Below are 10922 nucleotides of genomic sequence, written 5' to 3'. Positions count from 1 at the left end.
CCTTATCCGATAGGAGAAAATATAAAAAGATTATGTGAAAAAATATTCGTTGCAATAATGATGCCATATCGAATCTATAATAAATTAATAAAAATTTTTATATTTCATCGATTTTATATATTTTATTAATTTTTTGAATAATATATCATATTATTTTTATATTTTACTTATTTTTAATTATTAATTTGTCCGTGACGTGATATCACCGTTACATCAAAAATTTACTCGGGGTAATGTGTCGTGCTATCCACCATCGGCTTTGGCGTAGTCCGTCGGACATCGTCCAAGTACTAATTTGACCTTTCCGACAGCAAAGAAGGGAGGACTTCTTGAAATGAGATCGGGTGTTACCCCTTCACCAGCTGCAAGCGGGTGTCGGCGGATTCCCAGGACTGAGTTGGATAATTTATCAGGAATTCAGCTTTTAGAAAAGAGGTAGACTTATCATTAGCGAAGAGTCGAGGAAAGCAGCAGGCATCGGCTCCTCCTTCCGGAGCGCAAAAATGGCGATGATCCTGGATCCCTTTGTGTCTCGGTTGGTGGAGAAGCTGACGAGCATGGCAGAACACGAGGTAGCAATGCTCCTGCGTGTTCCGGCAGAGATCAGGGAGCTTAGTATAAGGTTTGTCGAAGTTGAACTGGTCTCTTGTTCAAGGAGAAGGGATGCAATTCCAGGAACCAGAAATCAAGAGCTGCTTGAACCAGCTGAGAGAAGTGATGTACGACGCCGATGATATCCTCGACGAATACGTGTTCAAGACCGAGGGGCTCGAACAGGGATTGCCCAAGCTTTCGGCGCGATTCTTCCATCCCATCCTTTCTTGCTTTGCTACATGCACTTTACGCCATTCGGTAGGCAATAGAATGGAGGGACTCAAGGAACGCATCGAGGGAATCAAATGGGATCTCCTGACCATAGGAAGTTCCCATCCCACCTCAAGCGCTTGCGAGCGCCGCGGGAACGGCTCCCAGATCGAGGTATGGCATCTTAAAAACTTACTATTTTTATAAAATAATAATTTTTATTAATATTTTATAATTATTAACTTAAAAAATTAAAAAATTAAATCGATAGAAGATTGCCTAAGCATTTGTTTTCCGAAGCAATGTAATATTTTGGTAACATTGCCATCCTGTCTCACCGTGCCAACTGCACATGGTCGACAGGATCAAATTTTTGAGGATCCAATTCATGAGTAAGATATAGGATTGAAATCAGAAGGATATTAATATATTTCATATCCATATTTATTTTATTTGATCAATATAGATATGGATATAGATATTAATCCAGATGTAAAATTTAGATATAGAATTGAAATCAGATATGATATTAATATATTCATATCCATATTTATTTTATTTAATCAATACAAATATGGATATAGATATTAATCAGATATAAAATTTATATTTAAATTTATTTTAAATGGATATAATCCAATCGGATATGAAAAAATATAAATATAAAAAATAAAATAAGTTGGATAAGTAAATTTATGACCACACTGAATCAAAAATATCATCGAGATGATGCAAATCAAATTAAATAGCATGTTAATATATTTATATATTTTTTATATAAAATTAAATAGGATGGAGTTTTTTTAGATGCTCAAATTTTGTCTGTATCCGAATATATTTGAATATAAGATACAAATCTAGATAGATAATATCGTATCCAGTTTCACCAATAGGATGGCATCTCTATTGTTGCAGCCTGTCTCTGAGAAGTGGTCGGTCAGGAGCTGAGCTGTGTGCTGAGCGATGAACGATAGGGAACCTGCAAAAAGAAGTCCACTTGCCGGAAGTTGTCCGGTGAAAATCCTTCGATGTCTAAGTCAGTCGGAGAAAGAGAACAGCTAGAGAGCCAAAATGAGAGCTCAAAATAACAGAGTGTAGCCTAGCTTGATTCTGCGTACCTGATCCTTATTGCTTACCGATATTTATAGACTGGAAAATCCGTTACCATGCAACCCTCATCCTTGAATACTCAGAATATGGGAGTTATGGCTTTAGTGGGCAGTTACCATGTTAACTCATGTTAAGATCTAGTAATTGAGCTGCTCGTAGGTAACTATTATGCTCCACGTTTGTATGTAGTTAATGCTCATATCGAATAACCATCATTGATTCAGGTCAATCTCTAACTGAGGTTAGATAAAAGAGATCGAAAGCAAATCGAGATGAGCGTTCTACTTACTGGCAGTCGGATTAAGCAGATAATATTTGAAGAGGCAGGTCGGTCATGGACCAATATTATTGAAGAGGTAGGTCAGATGTATGACGAGCTCGGCATCCCAATGAGATTGGCTTTTTGATGACCTCGGACTTCTGATGAAGTTGGCCCCTTAATGAGATCGGCCTTATAACAAGCTCCCCAAAGAAAAAAGATAGTTGGTTAAGTAAAGAGGATCTACTCTAATACTTATACCCTCCAACTCTTGAGTCCGATTATGTAGCCTTAATCGGATGAAAGGAGTTAACCGAAGTGCGGATCTGAGTTATTTTTTCTGATGATGCCACTCCGAAGGCTGCATCTAGCTGTCTTGTCACTTCGTTAAGCAAACCACAATTTTGTCGTTTCGTAGAACATGCGGCAGCTCTGTTGCATTATAGATCATGCAACATTAAATGCCATGATGCTCGAGGTGATCTTCCGTAATGACTGCAGAAAATCAGGCAACTGAACAATAATTCGTAAAGGTACCCGAGTCGTCCATGTGTCAGTCATCTATTAGTCTAACTTGTGATCACGTGGATCTGGCTGATTTGGTACGATCTCGACGATGGTGCATCGAACAGTCGAAATGATGGTCGGTCAGAATTTCTACCACATGTCAAAATCTCTAAGGAAGGTGCGATTTCTTAAGTCGATTATGATCATTGAAGGAGTCTATAAATGGAAGTCATCTTCTCTTCAGCATTTCTTCTGATTCTAGTGCCTTTGTTCCCCAGCCCCTGAATTTCTTTCCTCTAGTAGAGCTTAGGGTCCCAGGGTGGTTTAGGCTCCATCACCGTCAGCCATCTCCTTCTTCATCAGTCTTCATCGCCATCGGTCTTTCTTCTTCCTCGTCAGTCTTCCCCTTTTGAGGTTAAACTTCTCTATCTTCTCTTTTTGAGCTTTTGCCTTGATTTTTTCATGGCTTCTTCTAGTAAAGAGTTCAAAGACGAGGACTTGGTGGGAGACCAAGGTTCTTGGACTCCAATTATGTGAAGAGAGACCGAGAAAGTTCCTCGAGAAGATCCTGGAGATGCTTCTTCTCGATAGGGTTATCCTGATCCTGAAGAGTCGGATGAATAGCCAACTCCTGAGAATCTTTTCGAACCTCTAATCGAGAGGTCCGAATTATCTGAGATCAATATTGAATGACTAAGGAATCACTATCACATCTCTAGTCGGTATCGATGGATGGCGTCCAATGAAGAAAGTCGGATTATTCGTCCTCCTGATGGCTATATTGCCATCTATGAGTAGTTCTTTCGTTTGGGACTCTGATTCCCTCTTCATCCCTTTCTCGCCAATATTTTTGACTGGTATGATATAGTTCCTGCCCAGCTCACCTCCAATTCTTTTAGGATTTTATTTTTTTTATTATTCTTTATCATCTTCTTCAGTTTGAACCCCGAATCTTCTTTTTGGGCTCTTTTTATGTTGAAGAGACATCCTCAAAAATGAGAATGGTGGTTCTTCAGTCTCCGATCAAAATGTCAGTTTATCATTAGACTTTCTTTTTCTATCCACAGTGGAAGAATAAATTTTTTTATGTAGCTGCTGACCACCCTAGGATTTTGACAGGCTCTGGACCACTCCTAGTCTTTCCCCAAATAAGAATGATGTAGTCTTTGAAGAAGATCGAGAATTGTATAACCGTTTGTTCAGCGTATAGGTTCCTCCGCAGCAGGAGCTCCTCGAGGAGCAGTTGTTGTATGATGCCTAGATAAGCCCGATGAGCCACTTAGGTTGATTTTCTTCTGTAGATTTCTATAGTTCTTTGTTTTTCTTACTTTGTAGACTAACTTATTTTTGTTGTCATCTTATAGGCATAAGGATCTCGATCGAATCTCTCCGATGTGCTGTAAAGAAAAAGTTGGGATCTGGGCCTGGTAGACCTTCTCGACCATCAAAGAAACCGAGAAAAGAATCTTCTCCTCAGGTGTCGAGGAGTACATAGACTCCGTCGCTGCCCAACCACCATCGGAACAACCTTCGCTGCCATCTCCTATCGAAGTCGCCCCTGTTGATGAGGATGTCATCATCGTCGAGGCTTTGACCATGCCAGCTACTGCATTCCAAGCTCTGTCGGCTCAAGCCGGAAAGGATGGCGACCAAGCACCTAATCAGCGAGATGCTGACAATGGGAAGGCTCCAATGCCTCCCACCTTCATCGTCAATTACAATCTAGATACTTCTTTTAGGGAGGCCACCATCATCCTTAGAATGTGTATCAAGACCACTGATCAAGCGCTCCAAGATCGTCGACTCGTCGAGGAGTTGATGAAGATAGTGATGCTATCCGCCGACTAAGAAGTTAAGAAGGCCACCCAGATGCGAAGATTCTCTCAAACTCCTACTCGTCGTTGTTATCGATAAGTCTTCAACTATTCCTTTTTCGATATTGAATCAGTAATTGTCGAATAGTTGTTGGCTGAGTGAATGACTTAACCAAATTTTTTTGGATTCTCTTTTGTAGTTCGTACACGACACAATAGTTTTACATGAGGGGTCGACTGTCTTTGCGTGGCTCAACTCTTAGCTTGAAGACAAGGCCCAAACTGCTCATGCTCGAGCTAAAGTCATCGAGGAACTTCTCCATGCTGTCGAGAAGTGGGAGAAAAAATTTCAAGAGAAGATCGCTCTGTCAGAGACCGAGTTGGCGTCGTCGAAGACCTAGGAAAAGAAGGACAAAGAGGAATTTAAAAATCTGAAAGCTGACTACCAGAAGGAAATGGAGTTGGCAGAGAGCGCCCTCAATGAGAAAAGAAGTAAGTGGCAAGAAGCTGAGAAGTCTGTCCAAGAGTTGACGGACAAACTACTAGTGATGGAAACTCGAGCCTAGAATGCAGCTTTTCGGGCTCTAATCGAGTTTCATGAGTCGAAGGAGTACGAAGATGAGTTTGCGGAAGGCTCTGCGGATGCATATCGACTCGAATTGAAGGACTATAGGAAGGCGATCAGCTGACTACAGCCCAAATTAGACCCGAGCGGGCTTCGAACAAACAACTTCCCAGACGAGGAAGGCTCTGGGAGCAATGGGGAAGCAGATGTCGTAGAAGACCATCCTCCTCCTTCTTAGGCTCTTTGCATTTTATCCTTTTGACTTGTACTTTTCTTTCCTCAGTTTTGTAATGAACTCCTTTGTCAATGAAATGATCTTCTTTTTTCTGACCCGTTTCATTCTGACTTGTCTATTTGTATTTCTTCTTCCTTTGCTTATCTGCAAAAATGGCCAAGTAGCCGGCAAGACTAAGATGTCAATAGGAAGCTACAAACCGAGTAGATCATAGTCGAACAAATAGACTTAAAAATTTTCTAAGTTGGATAGTCGGTTTTTATAGATGAATTTAGTCAGATCTAAGTCATAGTTGTAGATCGTTCATCGTAGATCATCCCATTAAATCGAAACTCAATCAGGTAAAGAAAATATCTCCATTGTATTTTAGACTAATTGATCCTTGGTCAATCAGGAACAAGCCGACTAGCCAGAATGTTGTTTGCCTGGATCTACGTGCAAATCATAGCTTATATACTTGCGACCCTTGGGCTGTAGCTGGTACGCTTGCAGTTATCGGATCTTTCGGCTCTATTAAACGGATGTCAGCCGAATAATATTTCATCGGGTACTAATCGATGATGCAATTATTTGATCAGATGTCAAGCGACCAATTTGCTCGATAAATTTTTAAGTACTAGAACTTATTCGATGCAGAATTATAGAAAAGAAGACCTTTTATTTATAAGTAGGGATGGCAGTGGATAGGATTTGGGTAGGATATTGCACTATCCATCTTTAAATTTAAATTTAATACCCTATATCTAAATCTTATCCGATATTCGATCAGATTAGAAAAAAGATATCCATTCTCACACCCAATGGGCTCGGAGATATCCATGGATGACCTATTTTTTCATATCCAACCCATACCTGCCCCGTACCTATCTCATATCTAAAAAAATAAATAATCAAAATAATTTTATACATATTATCAATTAAAATAGAATTATCAATTTAACATAGAATATAATTTATAAGTCCAGATTTATAGAAATCAAACATAGAAATAGAATTACAATTCAACATAGAATTCAAAAAGATAAAAAATTTAAAATTATAATATTTTTTAAGATATAAAATATTAATTATCTTGTTCTATAATAAAAAATATTAAATAAAAAAAAGCTTGATATACTAAAAGATAATGAGAATGAAAAAAAAAGATATTAATACAAGTCAATAATTGATGAAACTAATATAATTATCATATTAACTATAAATTGAATATTTATATATAGAGATAGATCATATATACATATATATAGAGAAGGATCATATATATACATACATACATACATACATACATACATACATACATATATATATATATATATATATTCGAGTATGGATTCGGATATTATCCATATCTGTATGTTCGGATCAGATTTGAATTCGGATAGAAAATAGTACTACCCATATATGTATTATAATTTTTGAATTTTTTCAAACCCGAACCCAAACCTGATCAAATCTTATTTTTTAGGTTTGATCGGGTTTGGATAGGGTGCATACCCATTGGGTCGAATCGATTTTACCATCCCAATTTATAAGATATTCTCACTGATAGTACATCTATAAGTTCTCAACATTTCAAGCCTAAAAAATTTTTGTGCCATCTAAGTTTTTGATTTTATATGCCCCCGATCATAGAACTGCCGAGACTTTATAAAGACCCTCCCAATTCAGAGATAACTTTTCTTGCTTGATTGGTTTGGAGACTTCGGCCCTTCTAAGGTCTAGATCTCCCACTTGGAAGATCTTAGGTTTGACTCGAAAGTTATAATACCGAGCTATCTTTTGTTGATAAGATACCATCCTTAGTTGAGCCTGTCTTCAAATTTCATCGAGTAAGTTCAGATTAGCTCATCGCTTGTCCAAATTAGTCAGTTCATTGTAATGTTCCATCCGAATCGAAGATAGATCAATTTCAATCGGGATTAGAGCTTCTATCCCGAATGCCAATCTGAAGGGAGTTTCTTTGATCGAGATCCGAAGAGTTGTTCGATTTGACCATAGGACACTATAGAGTTCGTTGAGCCAACTTTTTTTGGCTTGATCAATTCTTATTTTTAGATCTTATATAATTATTTTATTAGTTACCTCAACTTCTCCATTGGATTGTCGACGTCCGATCGAAGTGAGTTTGTGAATAATATAGTACTTTGCATAGAACTCTTCAAAGTTGGCGTTGTTGAATTATCGATCATTGTTGGTAATGATTACTTGGGATAGACCAAATCGATAGATGATAGATTTTTATAAGAAATCAGTAGTCTTCCACTATATTATTTATGCTAGTGGTTCGGCTTCTACCCACTTGGTGAAGTAGTCGATAGCTATGATAATAAATTTTCTTTATCTACTGGCAGGCAAAAAAGGACTAAGTATATCGACTCCCCATTGATCAAATGGTTAAGGTACCAAATGGTTGTAAGTTGACTTGATGGACGTCTTTGGATATTGACAAATCTTTGTCACTGGTCGCACTTCTACACTAAGTCGGCAGTATCCTTTTGCATGGTCGGCCAATAATATCTCTGTCAAAAAAATTTATAAGATAGTGACTTGCCTCTCAAGTGGTTACCATAAATATCCTCGTATATCTCCTGAAGAGCATAGTCAATGTCAGAAGGTCCAAGATATTTAAGTAGGGGCAAAGATATAGATCTTCGATAAAGTTGGTCATCGATGATCACGTACTGAGCTGTCAATCTCTTCATTCGATGTGCTTCAGCAGGATTAATCGACAAGATTTTGTTAGTCAAGAATTTGACAAACGGGTCAATCCAGCTTGATTCATAATGGACTGGGACTGGATATACTTCTTCTCCAGAGTCAATACTTAGATTTTCAAGATGCTCGATGAAGATCCTCCATAACTCACCGTAGCCAGATGTAGCGAGTCGGGATAAGGAATTAGCTCGGACATTCTTTGAGTGGGAGATGTGGAAGATCTCGAAATAATTAAAATTTGTTTACAAAAATCTGAGCTTCTGTAGATACCTAGAAAGAATAGGATCTCGGACCTCATATTCTCTTTGAGATTGTCCAGCGATCAGTTGCGAGTCAATAAACACCTTTAGGTGTTTTACATTGAGATCTTTGACGATCTTCAATCCGTCCAGCAGAGCTTCGTACTCAGCTTGATTGTTTGAAGCTTTAAAATCAAACTGAAGAGCATACTTAGTCACCATCCCATCGATGTTGGTTAAGATCATACCCACACCGCATCCTTGGGCGTTTAAAGCTCCATCCATATGTTGAATCTAGGCTGGCTCTGAAGTTTTTTCTTGAGGTTGATCTTCGACTTGACTATCATTGGTTGGCGTACACTCGACAATAAAGTCGATGAGTATTTGAACCTTCATTGAAGATCAAGAAATATAAAAAAAAATCGAACTCACTAAGTTCGATCACCCATTTGGTCATTCTTTCCGAAGTGTCTGACCATAGAAGTAGGGTTCTCAAGGGGGGATCGATCAGAATTTTTACTGAGTGGGCCTGAAAGTAAGATCATAGTAGTCGGACAGTTGTGATAATCGTGAAAATGACCTTTTTGATCCAAGAATATCTCACCTCGATCCTATATAGCATTTGACTTATGTAGTAGATGGGTTTTTGCACTTTATTTTTTCTTGGATCAGTACCGAGCTGATAGCTTCAGAAGTTGTTGTCAAATACATGAATAATTCGTTGCCGATATTTGGCCTTATCAGAAGTGGAGGAGAGTTTAGGTATTGCTTCAGGTCATCGAAAGTCTTCTGACACTCTTCCGTCCAAGTGAAGTCTTTCATCTATCTGAGGACTTTGACGAAGGAGAGGCACCACTCTATGGATTTGGAGATAAATTAGCTTAAGGATGCAACACATCTTGTCAATTTTTGAATATCCCATCAAGTAGTCGGAGGCTTCATATCGAGAATAGTCTTGATCTTCTCAAGATTAGCCTCGGTGCCTAGTCTTGTCACCATAAAATCAAAAAAAAATTTCGTCGTAACACCAAAGGCACACTTAGTTGAATTTAGCTTCATCTGATGTCTCCTCAAGGTGTCGAAAGTTTCTATCTAATCATCAATATAGAGAGAAGCCTCGTTGTTCTTCATGAGTATGTCATCAACATAGACCTCCATGTTACGATCGATCTAGTCTTGATCGACCTAGTTTTTAAAGACTTTATTGATCAGTCTCTGATATGTAGCTTCGATATTTTTAAGATCCATAGACATGACTTTATAGTAGTATAAATCTTTATCGGTGATAAACATCATCTTCTCCTCATTCTCGAGCACCATTTAGATCTAATTATAGTTGGAGAAGGCATCCATAAAGCTGAGTAGCTGATGGCTTGACGTAGCGTCAACTAATTGATCGATCTGGAGGAATAAAAAGATGTCCTTAAGACAAACTTTATTCTGGTCGATGTAGTCGATGCATATTAGCCATTTGCCATTAGCCTTCTTAACCATCATAACGTTCGTGAGCCAATCTGCGTAGATTGCCTCACGAATGAAATCGGCTGCAGCAACTTGTTTACTTCTTTATCGATAGCCTTCTTCACTTGAGAGTGAAACTTTTTTTCTTTTATCTCACCAGATTGTGCTTGATGTCGATATTTAGTCAGTGGACAATCACATCAGGAGGGATGCCCAGCATGTATGAGGTAGATCAGGCGAAGACATCTGCATTCTTCTTGAGAAAGTTGATTAGCTTCTCCTATAGTTTGTCGTTCATTGAAGATCTGACCTGGATGATTTTCGTCGAGTCTTCTACATTAAGGGGCACTAAGATGAGTCGCTCTATGGGTTCTCCCTAACTTTCTTCTTCTCTTTGATCCAGTCCATCGTCGATGGAAAGAGCTTCAGTTGGCTTCTTTCCTTTGATGATGGTTAATATTCTCGGACCAATTGTTGATCTCCTCTCATTTCACCAATTTTCTTGTTGAAAAATGCACGAGCAAGTGGTAAGTTGAGACAATCACTCAGACTACATTCAATCCAGGTCATCCCAAGATAACATTATAGGTGGAAAGTATCCAAACTATGAGTAAGTTGAGTCAAACAGTCGATTATCGACATGGTTGCCTAGCAGTAATAGGGAGTTCTATCTCTCCTTCTATTTTGATCGAGTCGTCAGTGAATCCAATTAAAGGTATGTTAACTGATTTTAGTAAGTTAGTAAAAAATCATATTCGGGAGAAACAATCATAGAAAATTATGTCAGCTGAGCTTCTATTATCAACAAAATATCATTTTACATCATTATTAGCTATTGTCATAGATACAATAACAGCATCATTATGAGGAGTTTGGACCCCTCGTAAATCTTCTTTGAAAAAAATGATGTCGTCATTTGCCCACTGATATGTGGAGGAGCTTTCTGAATCATCTGGCCTCCGAAGTCTCAGACCTACCAAGATCATGTTGATCACGTCCGTTGTAGGTTGAGTATGAGTTTCTTCGTCAGGATGCGGCTGTGGTTGAGGATCACCAAGCAACTGCACAGGTCGGTTCGGTATGTACTTTCCAAGATATTCCCATCTTATGAGGTCCTCTATCTCATTTTTCAATTGGATACACTCTTTAATATCATGACTATGATCATGATGAAACTGACAGTAGCACTTCCGATTGCAAAATATTGGCTTTG

The sequence above is a fragment of the Elaeis guineensis genome, chromosome 10 (genome assembly GCF_000442705.2).
Source record: "Elaeis guineensis isolate ETL-2024a chromosome 10, EG11, whole genome shotgun sequence".
In the NCBI taxonomy this organism is placed as follows: Eukaryota; Viridiplantae; Streptophyta; class Magnoliopsida; order Arecales; family Arecaceae; genus Elaeis; species Elaeis guineensis.
The sequence above is the reverse complement of the archived record's forward strand: the minus strand, read 5'-3'. Positions refer to the sequence as shown.